Genomic DNA, 15,963 nt, shown 5'->3' on the forward strand with positions numbered 1-15,963 from the left:
TTCAGAAATCGTAAGAGAAACAAAGAGCACGCAGGAAGCTGCTGCCCTCCAGCGCTGCAGCCTGGCTGTCAGACCCAATATTTCCAAAGAGTCACAGTAGATCCACCCATTCTGGTATGTGGGTCTGTTTGCACTGGCTTGCACGTTCTGCCACGTACTCCTTGATCAGACTCGTATCCGCTGCTGTGCTCTTGTTGAATTTATTTGGGTTTATGTGTTAATTCAGGGGTGAAGGATTTTTTGTTGTTGTTCAGCTCTACATAGAACCCCATGGAATTATTAAGAACCGCAGGTTCCAATGCCTCCCCATCTCATTTGACAGGGATGAGCTGACAGAAGGACTTGCCCAGCCGTCTCCTCTGCCCGTGTCGGAGCGAGCGAAGGGAAGGAGAGCAGTGCAGAATGAATCAGAGACTGGATGAATTGTTCTGACAGGGCATGACCCTGGTGTATTCAGATGTGTCCAGGCGTAGCTGAATGAAATGTAATGGTCTGAAGTTCTGTGTTGATCTTTGCCTAAATTAGGGTGTGTGGTTTGGTTTGGTTTGGTTTGTTTTTTTCCGATGCAAGTCTGATATTTAAGTCCCTTCTGTTTCTTTGCTCTATCCAAGGCTTGCTCCCCTCCCGCCCCCCGAGTGTCAAGGTTAGATGGCCATGCAGGTGCTGCCTTGTCCTCCTGCAAAAAAACCTGCATGATAGTCTGAAGAAAGAGTCAGGTGGAAACAGCACAACCATCTGGAGCTCTGTCAGCAATGGCAATTTTATGTATTGAAGCGAATGATCATTTTAGGTGACGAGGAGTTTGGAGCGGGCTCAGTCTGCCAGCAGGGGCTGTCTAGCACCCAGTGCAATAGGTTTGTACTTCACAACTAGAATACAAACAATTGCGATGAAAACGTTACTATCAAACTAGTAGTAGCATGGCCAGCCTGGCAAAGCTCAGTTTTGGTAAAGATCTGGCCTCCGTCACAGAGTGGAGATGTAGAACTGCTTTCTCTGGGCTGGGACTTTGGAGCAGTCGTGCTCGCTTGGGAGCAGCGTGGCAAGGGACAACTGGCAGGACAGTCGAGTGTTTGTCCCCACAACAGGGACAAAGCGTGGCCAGCAGCCACGTTATACCATGGGGCCTGCAACTGTCCTGGAGGAGAGAGGGCAGGCATCAAAAAGAGGTGATTTGCGATGCTGAGGACAGTGGGGAATGGCCTTTGGCTTGTGTGATAAGTGCGTAAGAATGATCATAAGCTGGGCCCTTTGGATAATTGATTAATTGCTCTCCTGTTATTAAGCGATGTATTAAGTAGGGTTCAGTGCACTAAAAACTCATTAACTAGGGCAATCCGGGACAAGCACAACGAGCACATGCAATGTGATGTTCTCAAGGGTTGCAAACCACCCTCACGTACGCGCAAAACCCCTCTGAAGTCCCAAGTCACCACATCCATCATCCTGGAAGAGCGGCACAGCTAAACTGCTCCACCTAGTACTGGGTGTCTTGCAGCTGGCCTGGCAGGATCCCGTCTGGAAGTTATTGGGACTTTTGCTTTGATATCTTTATGGTAAAACCTAAAAAAAAACCCAAAACCAAACCCAAAATGGGAGCTGGATCTTAAGTCCTCTTGGCAAATCTTTGGCTCTGTTGTCAGGAACTGGGTTGGCAGTCTGTTGTCAACCTTGAACGTTTAGCGGAGATTGGGACTTCTTTTGTTATCATAATGGAACTCGTAATGAAAATGTGCTTTATTTCAGCGTGCAGTGTGGCTCCGTGGACCATTTCCCGTGGCCTCATAGACATTTGTGCTTTGTAGTTAGAGAACCATTGACTTAATGCAGTGCTGAAAGGTCGTTTTGCTGTTACGGTGATGAACACAGCGCGGTAACAAGGGTAGAAAATAGTGCCTATTTATAGGCCTCTCATCAAGATATATGAACTATAGAGTAAAAATCTTCTCAGCAATGATCTGAGGAATCGTGTGAGAGCTGTTGACAGCTTGGACTGCGGCCGGTGCTGGTAGGGACAGACGGACAGGAAAGATGGATATAGCAGTTATGATGGAGGCAAAGTCCACTGACAAATGAGCCTTTTCCTTTCAGTTAGGACTGACAAATGCTTTAATTTCCATTACTTCCTTACATTAAACTACAGCATGGCCAGCTGCCTGGAGGTTCATACAGTCTATGGATCTTGAAGATCACATTTGTTTTATTAATGCGTTTTCTTTTTAAAGGTTCATAGTGAATTTGGCTTTTGGTTCTAGTCTGTTAGGTCCCTGAAATGTAGTGCTTGAAGAAACCTAGCTGAAAGGATTACAGTGCAATTAAAATTCCTTGTGCCATTGCCTTTTCCTTTCTGGCACTCCTGTGTGTAGAGTGGATTGTTTCTGTCTGGAAGATCTAATTAAGCTTGCAACGCTGAAAGAGACAGTAAAGAGTTAGAGGTGGCCTTTTCAATTCAATATAGGTGGAGCATGAGAGCTGCGTGGTGTTTATTTAATATTCTTATATAATTTGCACTTGATGTGACAACTTGAAATACCATAAACAGAGATAGGAATGATTGTTTAATGGAGTCGCGTTGATTTACAGTGCTGAGAAGGGGGCCTGTACTTCCCAAAAACGGGATTAACCAAATATAACTTGCTCTCTATGCAGAAGATTGCAGAGACCTTTCTCAGTATCTATTAACATTTTAGTGGGCTCTGAATCAATTCTCCCAGCCAGTGCTAGAAAATAAAATCAGATGTTATTTTTAACTGTGTAGAAAATAGCTGGTGTCTAGGAACAGGAGGATCATTAACAGAAACAGTAAGCCTTGTTTTCCTTGCATTTGGCTTCATTTTCTTCTTGAGATTTATCCACTGACGCATCAAAGTTTTTTCTCAACGTGTCTGTTTATCAAAAGCACCCACTGATTTATCTCTCTGTAAATTTTGGTCTGCGCTGTGTTGATGAGCGCTCAGCACTTTTAATCCCGTTTGGTTTGAGCACACAGGCCAAATAAACACACGTTCCCCCTCGCCTGGAGCCTGCGGGTATCCTTCAGATCTGATTTACAGGCTTTTTCGAGTAGGTTGCAATGTGTTGGCCCCTCTGGAGAGAACAGAAATGCCATGTCAGCGGTTACCTGGTGAGGAAGAGGAGGCTGCTCAGAGCGGGAGGCTCATTTGTGGACCTGGTGCTGATAGCGTGGTGTGTCTTCCACCGCTGTTTGTGTTTCTCCCTGACCTTGTGGTTTATACAAGAACGATGCGCATCCCTCCATTTTTTAATTTATTTAATATATTAATTTAAGTCCAGCTTCCCGGACTGGGAGCAGAAGCCTCTCAGTAGTAGAACCAGCACAAAACCAAGGCGAAGGTGGATTTGAGAGCGCTTGCAAAGGCCTGGGCTTGGTGATTGGTAACCACGGCAACAAGGCCTCTTTTGAAATAAGTGCTTGCTGCAGACCCCCATTTTGTGCGGAGAACTGGCCAGCATTAAAAATCAGAGAAGACAAGGTAAGATCTATTGGGCAAACAAAGCCGTCAGATGGGCGGTCAGAAGTGCCTGCCATCTAGCTGACTGAATCAAAGCAGGCGCCATGTGGGGACAAACGTCCACTGCCTTGCGAATGGGTAAAGAGACTGCTACTGCTAATCAAGAAATGAAAATATAGATTGTAAGGAAAAGTTTTCATGTGAAAGTGGCAGCAGTCTGCTTTTTCTCTTTTTTTTTACGTTGTAAATCTGTGGCAGAACTCAGACTGCAACTGTTGTAATAGGGGGTGCAAGTGTAGCCCAAAGCCTCCACTGAATGGGCAAACTCCTACAGGTCTGATTTTAATTGCTTGATGTGACGTGGGGATAAATGGAAGGCAGACACAAGTGACTGTTTTAAGCCACTTTTGTGCTCCCATCATCTGCTAAAAGACCTGGGGTATTGTGGCCGCTTTAATTTACATTCATAATGTAATGTTCTTCTGCTGATAGTCTCTTTCTTTTCACTTAATAGCCCTTCAGCATGCCCGCGTGTCTCCTGGTCAATATTAAAGTTGTGATTTTAGTCCTTAGGAAATGATCTGTGGCGCAGGGAGAGAATCTTGGATGGATCACGTGCACCAGACCTCTTCCTTGCGATTGCAGGGGCTGGTCTCTGTCCCCGTTGGTCCTTCTGGTCCGGTGTTCCCCCGGACTTTTCCGTATTCGTGTCTGGATGATTGGATCTGCTAAGAGATGAGCTTAGTTTTGCCTGAGCACAAATGAAAACTTTGATCCTTAGAGCTAAACCAACAATATCGTCTTCATTTCTGATGAGCCGCATCCAGGACTCACATGCTGCTTAAGCCACAGTTGTGTTGAATCTTGTTGTAGTGGTTAAGGCAGTCGCCGAGTCCAGTGTTGTTTAAGCTGTTGAAGCTAAAATTCAGTGGTCTACAATAAACACTATATAGAGAGGGGGTGTATTGGTGAAATGAAGCTGATCTGTGTTGGGCAGCCCTGCAGCCTGAAGAGGAGCAGACCTCTGCGTTTCTTTGGGAGCTCTTCTGCCTTCTGAAAAACACCCGTTCTGCATTCTGCTGCCATTGCTATAGTAACTTTCTGCCTCCTGATTTTGTTATGAATGGCAATGGGAAAAGCCTCCATACAAGCTCCAGCTGATACCCTGCTGTTTCAGACATCCTCCAGCCTTGCTTTCATTTTTAACCCATGAACGGATGGTGCTTTTTAGCTGGCGGTTCCTTTGTCAGCCTGTGTTTCCTTCCTTTTGTCTCTGTGCATTCAACAACACACCATATGTCCATTGCACATATAGAGGAGAAATGTGGAGTGAGCAGATTTATACAGGCTGGGTGTTTGGAGGAGTGAGTGCTGGGCATTTTTTGGGAGATGGTGGTTTATAGTGGTATTTTTGGGAGATGAACAAGAACCAGTTGGGTGCAGCAGCTACCAGTGCTGAGCTCGGAAGGCTGATTCTTGTCTTTATCACGACCCAGGCATCCCCTTTCCAGACACAATGCAGCTCTTTTCCTTCTGCCAGCACGCTCTCCCTCTGAGACCTGCTGCTGCCATGGCAAACAGCATAAAGCACAGTGAATCTATTCTTTAACCAGTTGTGAGCAGCAGGTCGGTATGATCACTGCCAATTAACAAATGTGTAGATGGATCCTACAGTAGGGCCGTGTCTTGCTCAGGGCGAAAGAATGACCATCAGAACTGTGGAAAGAGTTCAGGAATTGGTTTTTCTGGCACATGAATTTTATTTTAGAACAGTACTGAAACGATGTGACCTTGAAAATGACCCAGTGCTAGAGACTGTACAAGTACAGGTGGCTACCAAGAAAAGGATGATGCAGGACACAGGCATAGACGAAAGACTGAATCATTATCGCCAACGAGGAGCCAGGTTTCTAGAGGCAGAGCTCCTTGTGTTCTCATACAGGAATCAAACCCAGTTTCCAACTTATTTATTGTTCCTAGAGACACTGGTAACCATTTCCACCCAGGACCCTGCAATTTATCTTCAGTTAGAGCATCTGTTCTGCATGACCGAGAAATGTATCCCCCTATGCTGCCCACGATGCTGTTGGAACACTTTTCAAGATTTGCCTTAACTTGAATTTTGCTGCTTGCTCATGTTCTAGGGTGCGAATATATTTTAGGCTCACAGAATCCGGCCTACCTTGAATTGAAAGAGAAGAGATCCTTTGAAAAATGATGTGCTTTAAAATCCCGCTCCTCCGAAATGACAGGACTTTCATGGATTTTCAGATGATGGGTATACTCTTTCTGCTAAGTCGTGCAGATGTTCCTATTAGAAAATAACCGCTTACTTAACACTATCTTTTCTCAAACCGGGTTTTTGAGATGCTAGTTAATTAGTGTAGAATACAGCGGACCTCTTAAGTAATTTACCTTTGTGACTGAAAGAATTTTGTCCTCACTGAAGAATTAATCTATCGTCTTTGCAGATAATGAGTATTATTGCCACTTCCCAGAGCCAGGTGGATGCAGTGACATGCCCAAGGTCACAAAGTGAGGCGGTTGCAGAGCCAAGCGAGGAGCCTGAGTTTTCATTTTCCCTTGGCCCAGCAGGTAACTAACAATGCAGGTTTTGCTACGCGGTGTAGAACAGAGAAGCAGCCGTGCTAAAGTAGGCTGGATTGCTTGTAAAGACTCACGTATGTGGGTTTATTTCAGTGGGTACCTCGCAGATTCGAGTCCTCTGCCTCACTCCTGCATTTGCACACATTAGCAAAGCAAATAGGCAACTGTAGAGCAGCCAGTGCATATTTCCCACTGTAATGCTAATTTGTTGGCTTCTGTTTAGGAAAGAAAATGGTGAGTAATTTGAGGGAGATTGTTTGTTTGTTTTTCCTCTGTAAGGCTGGAAAAACTGATCCACATTAAAAACTAATTGGGCACTGTTGGACCTGGGGGGAATTCTGCCTTATCAAATCTATTGAGCCATGTGGATTCAAACATTGCATCAAATTGAGAGATGATTTCTTTCCTTTTTTTGTCTTTTCCTCTTCAGAGGGTTAAAATATTCACGCTAGTTCTTGAAAAACTGAGGTTCTTTTTGAAATTACAATGTCTTTCTAAGCAAACATTTGCTTTGATCCTACCAAACGTACAACTCAGCCTTAAAAAAAATATTGTAGCCCCTAAATGAGCTATTTGGTATCAGATAGAAGGCAGGTCAGCCCGAAATGTTACATTGTGATTCACTGAAGTTTGTTTAACAAATTGTTTCATGTTGACCTCAGATCATTGAAACGAGCTCCCAGCACACAAGGGGGAGGAAAGGCTGTTCTGCACAGAATGTGGCACTGGGCCTGACCTCTTGGTGCTGCTCTTCTGGAAGAGTTAGGAATCCCCTGCGTTTTCTCTGAATTACAACTGGCTCTTTGGGTTATTTAAAACAAAAAGTCCCACGTACACAGCCTGTATTGAAAGGTATGCAACTGGTTCTCTTTCTGAAACGCTGCTACTAAATTTATGTGGGTGTTGCAGCAGCATCTTGGATGCTCCCATCCTCCCTTACTGTTAAAATTGAGGATGTATTTCACTGGTGGGGGAAATGGTCACCCTGTGTGTCACTGCTCATCCTGCCCAGGGCAAGTGGCGTGTGACAGTGGCACAAGTCCCTGGCTGTGCAGGGATACCCTGGCACAGAATGAGGGGGCTGCGCTGGTGACACATCACTGTTCCTTCCAAAAGCAGCAGCTGGCAGCCCTCTGATTACACTACAGATGGCAGAAGAGGCAAAGGGCTCTCCCGTCCCCTCACCAGAGCACCCTCTGTGCTGTCACCTCCCTGATTCAGGGGAACCCATTGGTGCTTGCTGGGGTTTCCCCATCCTGACAGTTGCAGCTGCGTGTAGGTCTCGAGGCTGCGATACCTGCAAAGAGATCAGAGCCAGCCCTGGTCCTCGGGAGCGATGTGATGGGCAGAGATGACGGTTTGGTCCAGAGTGCGTTCTGCAAGATGTGGGGAGGAAAGGCATCGGCCACTCAGGAGTTAATTCTCTGGGTGATCTGGGAGGCACGCAGATTTATGAAATAAAAGCTTGTAATGCAGTTTAATAAGATTAGATTTATTTAATAAGTGCAACATGAGGATGTTAGTTCATGTTAGCAGCAACTGCAGTGCCCCCACGCTTAATGGGTTCTACAGAGCAGCACAAAGAGCTCTGGTTTTGCCATTGCTTCTTTCTTACTACCACAGTTATTTTTCTGCCCCTGCCTAGAAAGAAGGGCTGAAAACTCTGGAGACAGAGTGAACAGAGCAGTGGGGGTGGTTGGAGGATCCCCAAATAATCCTGACTACAGACAAACAAGAGCCTGGTCCAGCATCTTGCCATTGCTCCATGTGACAGGCCGCTTCTGCCGTGTGAGGTGCCCTGTTTGAATTTCCATGCCTCATTTCCCATGTGTACGCTGAGGCTAATAATGCTGCCTTTGTCTGTCCTGTCTGTGTATAATGTAATGAGATGAGATTTTCAGAAATGACAAATGTTTCTCGGTGCCTCGTATGGGCGCTGAGCTGAAGGCGTCTTCAGAGGTGACTGAACGCTCCTGCTGGGTTGAGTGGCCTGGTGAGCTTTTCATGCTGTGTCAGCAAAAAGAGGAAACTGAGCAGTGCAGAGACAGCCCAGTGCAGGTTTCTGCTTGAAGCTTTTGCTTCTTAGCTTAACTTTTAAATTCAGCAACACCCATGTGTCTTAACAGTTAGATTTATTCTCCCAGACATTAAGCTTGGAGAGAAGAGAAACGCTTGTAAAAATAGGGAAGAAAAGTGTTTTTTTCTTTTTCTTGCTTTCCAAATTATGGGCTTTAATTATTTGATTTTTGCTTTATCATTTCCAGCGTGAAATTTTTGTTTAACTATTTGTCTTTCACATTCTTCTTTCTGTTATTGAACCAAATCCCAGTTCAGCATATCCCTGCAAACACTGGCGGTTGAGAAAATCTTTGCTTGAGACCTTTGGAAAAGACTGTGTCTTTTGTGTAGCTTCATAATATAGCACGTGGCATGCTGCAATAGCAACATGGAACATACTGGAAAGCTTTAGTTCTATCTGTTGCATTTGAAGTGTTGCACTAATTGGAAATCTGTTTGCTTTATCGGGGTCTTCCCTGGTTTTGCAGCTGGAAGTGGTATCCATGTGGTACGATGGCCCAGCTAAGCCATAATGTTCATTAGCTATCCAGTGTAGTGATTATCTCTTCTGTATTATTGTCTCTGGTTGGCATTTTTATTGCAGAATAATTTACCTTTACCAATGGACTCAAGATACTTTCCCTTTCTCTCTCCTTGGGTTCACCAAGTAAGTCATTGTGTGTGTGTAAACACGATTAACAGTGTATCCAGAGCTGTATTCTAAATGCCTACCTGTGCAAACTGGTGCGATGTGTTTAAAATAGGCTCCAAAGCCATCACCAAACACAGAGCCCATGAGGTGAAGCTGCTTAGTGCAGCTTAAGGGTAAGATGCTTTTGTGCTATGAGCTGGCAGAGCTTTCATGCAGTGATGTTGCTAAACAGAACCATCAGCATAAGCAACATGTGCTTCTAAACTTGCCTGGGCATTCTCCTCCAGCTTCTCTTCTTTACCAGGACCCTGGATGTGCCCTCCCTCTCTTCTCTTTTCACTTGCAAAGCTCAGATCTCTCTAGTGAAAAGTCTTGGGTGTCTGCTAAGGGGCAGGGGAAGCATTTCTGTGCTGGTGGGACCTGCGTGCATGCGTGATGAATATTCTAAGCACAGTTTTGATCCAAATGTTGGTTACATCACTGCCTGTGAGTGCAGAAAACTGGTTTCATTGTCCAAGGAAGCCTTTTCTGAGCCCATTGTCCTATATTATGAGTGCAACAAAGCAGATGATGTCCCAGGATATTCTGTAGAGTTGTTTCCATTCCAATAAAAGGGGAGACAGTTCCACTTAGTGGGAAGTGCTGCAGGAATTGCCATGAAATAGGAGGGACAGGAGAGTGCGACTCTAGAGCAGCTGAAAGGGAAGGTGAAGCTGGACCACCTCTTTGATATTATAGCGGCATGTTAGGCCAAGAAGTATTTATCGTGAGTCTGGGATAATTCTCATGTCAAGTTTACTGCTGACTTTTAGTTTTAGTGCTGCTGTGTCCTGTCTTAAAATAAGCCAGAGAGCTGTAACACTCAAAGTCAAATGAATGAATCATTCATAGAGCGCGATATGCTTTATGACCCTTACTGTTATTGTTGTCATCGTTATTTATTAGCGCAGTGCTTAGAAGGTGTGTGAAGCAGTGTGGATCACAGCTCTGGCGTGTTTGCGGTGGAAAGATCTTATCTGGAGAGATGGAGAGCAGTGTGAGAGATCCCAGTGACAGCACGGTAACAGTAATATTCACCCATTCTTCTCTTTTGCTTTTTGACCAGAGCTGCCTGACTTGCAAGATCCCTATTTTAAGCCATATTGCAATAGTAAAGATTGTCATTGTCCATTTTGGGTCCTTTTGTGAAAATACTAGCAAAATTTTCAATAACTTCCAGTTCAAAAATCAATATTTCCCGTTGAGTCCCATTTCCATACAGATTTTTAGCAGCGGTAAGCAAGTAGCTGTCATATTCTTAGAGAGGTGTTCAGAGGAAATGTTAATATTTAATGATGCCTTTTTGTGGTTAAGATGGGTGAGTTCTCTTAATGACGCTGTCTGGACGACGCACACCTCGGTCCTCAGCCCTAATCAATCCACACAGCCTATTGCAGGGACAGGACATTTACAGACCTGAATGAAATCAGCAGGTTTGCTCGAACTTTTATCTGAACACTTCCGAGAGATTCCTGTTGCTTCTCTCCATGATTATCATCCTGGGAATAGCTGAAGAATGTCTGATTTCGGAGCAGGCGGGTACCTTTCACATCCGTTTATCTTATGAAGACTGAATTAGTAAGCAGAGATTTGGAGGGCAGTGAGGCTCTCCGCTCCCTCTGGAAGCCCATGGGAGTTGTGTGCCCAATTTCCATTTGTGCCTTTGGAAAATCCCCTTCTAATTGACTAAATATTTGTACTATTGGCTGTGGGCACGGTGGCACAATGTGGCTTTCACACCATCTGTTCTCATGGGCTAAAACCCACTGGCAACAGACCTTGATTGGCAGGAAGTCGCCAGGGCTGGTTTACGTGAGTTGAGGTTGCTGAGGACAAAACCAGAAAGGAAAAGAGAGGCATAGGATAAGGAGAAATAAAAAGGTCCATGGAAATAAATGAGCTTTGTTTCATCATTTGAATGGACTTCACTCATTTATCAAAAGACTTTCTTCTGGGCTCTAATGTTTCTGAAATAATGTGTCTCGTCTTTGAGTGCTCAACGCCAAGAAAAGCTGTCAACCACTCCAGCAATTATCATCTCCCCAAGGGGAGCTGGTTAATGATTTCTCTGTAGACAACTTGGGCTTTCAGTTTTTGTGCTATGCCAGAACAATTCCAACCCAACGAAGCACTTTAGGACTTGGGTTGATTCTTAATGTTCGAGGAATATTCTGGAAATACAGTTATTCACTGCCACCTCTTGATACTGAGCCTGCACCTCAGAAAATGGCAATGACAGGGTCCTGTGGAGGATTCAGGCTAGAACTCTGTAAGCCAGGCCTTAAGATGGCACGGTGCCTCATACTTTGCTCATTTTCACTGGAGAACGTACGTTTTGTGGAGTTCTACTTTTGCAAATACCCACATTTCAGTGGGATCCTGCCTTGTGTGATAAATTTTGCACCCACTGGAAGTATTAATAATTAATTACCTGCAATAGGAAGAACCTCAGATTTGGAAGTAGTTGCTGTCATTTATTTTAATGATGGCATTTTAATGGTGGAACATACCGCTGTAATTTCTGGCTGGGTTCTTCATCTTGAAACAAAGAAGAAAACTGTAGCTTTGCAGCAATTGTCTCACCTAAGGACGGTGGGCAAATAAAGCAACACAGAGCTTGATTTGAGTTAGAAATAACACAATATAAGTTGGATTGTTCAGCCTTTCTGTTCACAGAGGAGTCCTGTGCTCCTGAGTTTTTCTAGGCAGGCCACGGACACCAGCGCACTGTAACCCAGAGGGAGTTGTAGTACGTAAGTAAAGAGACCACATTTTCCACTTGTTTGACAAGGAACCTGCCTACTTCATATCTTTGTGCTCACATTTTTGTGTCTATATTATTATGGTTTTTTTTTCTTTTTGCAAAAGGATCCTTGTGAAATCCTCGTGCTCTTCATGCAGCCTTTTTTCTCATCTTTGCCAGGACAAATCCCCCGGCAGGGATTGTCTTTTGTCATGTGGTGCTGCAGAGCCTAAGGTAGTGAGTACTGATGTCGCTTAGCACTTTTGTCCACTAGCATAAAAGACATCTTAAATTAAGCCAGTTCTGCCACTGCTTGCCTCTGCAGTGTCTGGCAGGCTGTGCAAGCTCTCGATTCATCACTTGACTTCTTTGCAATGTTGAGATATTATTACTACAGTCACTCACCCAGAAGTGTCCAGAGCATTATGATGTTAAAAAACCCTAATGGTTTGATTCCACTCAGCTTCCCTCTTTCGTTCCTTTTATGACATGGTGTGTGGATAATACTAACTCATAAAATTAACTGCTTTTTTAATGTATTGCTAAATAATCTATCTGCAAATAAGCGTTCAATTGAGTTATTCTCCACCTGTATCCCTGTGCTCTGCAAGGACCGGTTATCACTCATTAAAGGATCAGAACATGAAACGTGCTGCGTGGGGACTGAAGGCTGCCCCTGTAACTCCCGCTGCCCTGATGCCTTTCTCAGGTTGTGTTTATGTCGCTGTTCCGTGTTTCTCCACCTCTGTTGTTGGTGAGGCTAAATATGAGCTGTTATCTGAGGAATTCCTCTCATTGATGCCAGGTTTATGAAATTCAGATGAGGGTCGGTGTCATTTTCAAAGTAATTTATGTGGTTCTAAGTGAAAATAGATACCCTATGGGATTATTAAGCACACGGATTATCAGCTCCCAGTGATTTTTCAGCAAAATTTGGTTATTTCCATGCTTAAAGCAAGGGCACATCAAACTGAAACTGAAATGTAAGTTGTATCAGCTTTTACTCTTTTTATGGTGAAGTTGGTGAGGAATCTGATCTGCCTGGGAATTCTGGGATCTTAAACAAGACCTGTGTGTCAGACATTATAGAGGCTCAAGTGGACTCATGTAGACAATAAGTTTCTATGGCTGGTCCCAAAGTCAGGGTGATTTTGGGGACCTAAATTCCCAGTGCAGTGTGGCTGGTTGAGCTTTATTCATGATCATACTCTTTCTATAGGAATACGAGTATCTTAGGAATAAGGTTGTGGAATTAGGTAGGCTCATCAAAATGTTTCGGTGCAAGTATAACAAAAAAGAATGACTAGAACTTGCTGCAGTGTGGGCATTTCTCAAGATCTGATGCTTGATTTCCACAGGGAATAAAAACTTTTGGAATTACCCCATTTCTTTTCAGTGCCTATAAAAGGACCATGAAGACGGAGGGACTACTATACAAACACCCTGTGAAATACCCAAAAAGGAGATTGTAGTCAAAGGAGGATGCCAGTTACTAGTTCCATGATTCTTTTGGAGTGGCTGAATTTCCACATGGGTGATGGGAATGATCTTTAGTTTGATATATGAGGCTGGTCAGACACTCAACAGCTCAGCCTGTGGTCAGGTGTCTTTGATAGGCTTCCCATGAGCACAACTGGAAATACAAACACAAAACTGAAGACGATGCTGAGCGTGTCCTCAAGTGCCTGTGGGAAGGGGAGATACTTGGAGATGGCTGTTCAATATGTGTTTGGTGCCTCTGTTTTGAGGGTTTATTGGAAGAGAGTCACATCTGTATGGTAGGAAACCTCATCCTTTGGGCGTACTCTTTAGCAGGTGGGAAATATTTGGAGCTGCATTCTTATCTGCAGGATTTCATTCTCGTCTCGCTGAGGTCATAGACTCTACACTAGCGTATTGGCAGATCGTTCTCTTTCCATCCCTCCACAGACGCCTGTGGCCGTGGCCATCTGAGCATCTTCCAAGGATGTGCCAAGTGACGAATGAGCTTTATTTAAGGCTATGCCTGAAAGCCACTGCATTACACTCTGGCAAACTGCAGAACGTGTCAACGCAATCGTCTCGAGGCGTTCAGCTTGCTGGAGCCTCCGTCAGCACTCTGCAGTTTCTGTGGGCTGCCTGATCAGCAATGCTCTGACTATTAATATTTATAAACCTTTAATAATACAGGACTTCAGTGTACCTGGGAGACCATATGTTGGCCTCCAACCCCCAAGGAAGCACCTGAGATCAGTGTGGCTGCAGCCCTGGCTGATCCACCCTTACAGTCTCAGAAGGGGAAGGAGGTGGAGCTTTTCCCCTGGAGAGCTTCTCTTTGGGTCTGTCCCTCCTTCATTAGTTACCAGAGCACATCATCTTCATCCTTCGGGGCCAAGCTGCAGGCTTATTTCTTTTCTTTTTAGTCTGGAGTCTTTTATCACTGCACTGTGCATTTATTACAGGGATTTGCTTGGCTGCGACCTTGGGTTTTTTCCACTTTTGAGTGAAAATGCGTTGATTTGGGTGTGGTTTGCAGGGAGAGAGGGCTCTGAGCTTTTATTATTATTATTATTATTATTATTATTTATTATTATTATTATTTATTATTATTATTATTATTATTATTATTATTATTATTACTACTTATTTATTGCTTTTGGTGTGGTGGTTTTTTTGTTGTTTGGTTTGTTTTCTTTGGCCTGAGTCTCATGAAGGTGCTTGGTAGCCATTCGGACACAGATGCCTCCAAATTAACATTTAATGTATGCGTGCGCAAAGACGCGTATCAATGAATAATGCATGGCAATAAACAGCTTGGTGATTTGGTTTGGTTCAGAGCGATATTGCATATGGATTAGCCTTAAGGACCCAGATCAGCGGTGGCAATAACGTGTACCGGGTGGAGACAGCCGAGCTACACCTATTGTGTGCTGCACCGCTTACCTTTGTGATAAAAATGTCTCTCCTCCCATGTACGCAGCCTCAGCCAGACTCGCAGGAAAAAGCCCTTGGGGAATGAGCAAGGCAACCCTCCCTCTGCCCTGCTGGAGTGGATTTTTTTAGGTACAAACCCAAGAGAATCAGTAAAAAAGGATCCCTGCCGCAGCCGTACCAGCCACGAGGAGCAGGAGGGTGTGTTAGAGCACAGCAGCTCTTGCAAGGACCTGCCTGGTGGAAAAGGGGGGGGTCGGGGTGGGGTGTGAGTGCCTGGACGTGACTCTGACCCCCCGGGTTGGCTCTGACACCCCCAGGCTGGGTGCTGGGTGGTGCTGAAGGGACAGCGCCGGCTCCTCTGTCCCAGCCCGGGGGGTCCTGGTTCCAGCTCCTCTGTCCCAACCCGGGGGGTCCCGGTTCCGGCTCCTCCATCCCAACCCCAGAGGCTCCCCCGGCCCCCCAGCCCTCGCTCTCTGTCCCCTTGTCTCATCTGCTGTGAGCACGGGGAAGAGCGGAGAGACGAGGGGCTGCTGCTCTGTCTCCTCCTCTAGAAACCCGCATTCAGCCGGAGCCGCCTTTGGCTGCATCCCCTGATCCCCCGCGGGGAGAGACTGGGGGCTTCTGGCATTGCACAGACTTAATTGACTAGCAAGGTCACTAATTTCGGCTCCTGGAGGTAAGTCCTGGTTAACGGCTCATTTTCCACTCTCCCTTGGTTCCCACACCCCTCTCCCATCTGTCTCTCTTTCTCATTCTCTCTCCAGTGCCATCAATCAACCTTTTTCCCCCTGAAGAGGGTCTACCCGAGTCACGGCACCAGCGATGCCCCAAAACCCAGAAACATGAGTCAGCATTTTGCCACCCACTCGCCCCACTAACCCAACCGCGATCTCATCTGCTCTCCGCCCTCCGTCTCTGCTGCCTGGAGAAAAGTGAGGAACAATAGCATTCCCAGAGCACTCCCTGACTCCACCATTGCGGGGCTAGGGGGGGAAGGATCCTTTCTCCCCTGCCTTCGGAACACGCCTCCGGAGCAGCCAGAGGTGAGGAGGGTGCTCGGTGCCCATCAGCCTCTCTGCAACTTGTAGCAATAGCAGCACGCTGGGGAAGGGGAGGGGGGAAAGGGTGTGTGTGATGGGGGCTGTTGCTCCAACCTGATCGAGTCCATTTGCCAATTCACCACTCGCATCACTTCCGGATCAGTCCTCAGTTTCTGCTGCAGAGTGAGGATTTTTTTTTCCTCTCCTTTTCCCTCCCTCCCCATCTGGATGCTGGGAACTTGAAACCTCCTCCCTTGATTGCAGCAGGATCTGCCCCAACCTTCCCTCAACTTTGCACTGCATCAAAGAAAACAGAGCGAGCCACAGGCTATATTGTACCGATGGGGGCAGGGGCTTTGCCAGGCACAGCCCTTCGCAATTGATGTTGCCGTATCTCTAGGACCCAGAGCAACCTCTCTTTCTTTTTTTCCTCTCTCT

At 45.5% G+C, this 15,963-nt stretch overlaps 1 protein-coding gene across 8 annotated transcripts in view; it reads left to right on the forward strand.

Annotated features, from left to right (window-relative positions):
* DPYSL2 (dihydropyrimidinase like 2) overlaps positions 1–15,963 on the forward strand; it is a 66,475-nt gene that overhangs the window by 3,343 nt on the left and 47,169 nt on the right. Inside the window, exons 1-3 of one of the 8 annotated variants that reach the window (XM_065041038.1) lie at positions 14,428–14,683; positions 15,037–15,161; positions 15,250–15,528. The gene's annotated coding sequence lies outside the window, so the exon portion shown is untranslated. Of the gene's footprint in view, positions 1–3,128; positions 3,495–14,370; positions 15,162–15,249; positions 15,709–15,963 lie in introns of those variants that run through there. The other 7 variants (XM_065041039.1, XM_065041042.1, XM_065041037.1 and 4 more) reach the window with 7 other exon arrangements.

This window comes from Columba livia, chromosome 25, assembly GCF_036013475.1.
Source record: "Columba livia isolate bColLiv1 breed racing homer chromosome 25, bColLiv1.pat.W.v2, whole genome shotgun sequence".
NCBI lineage: Eukaryota > Metazoa > Chordata > Aves > Columbiformes > Columbidae > Columba > Columba livia.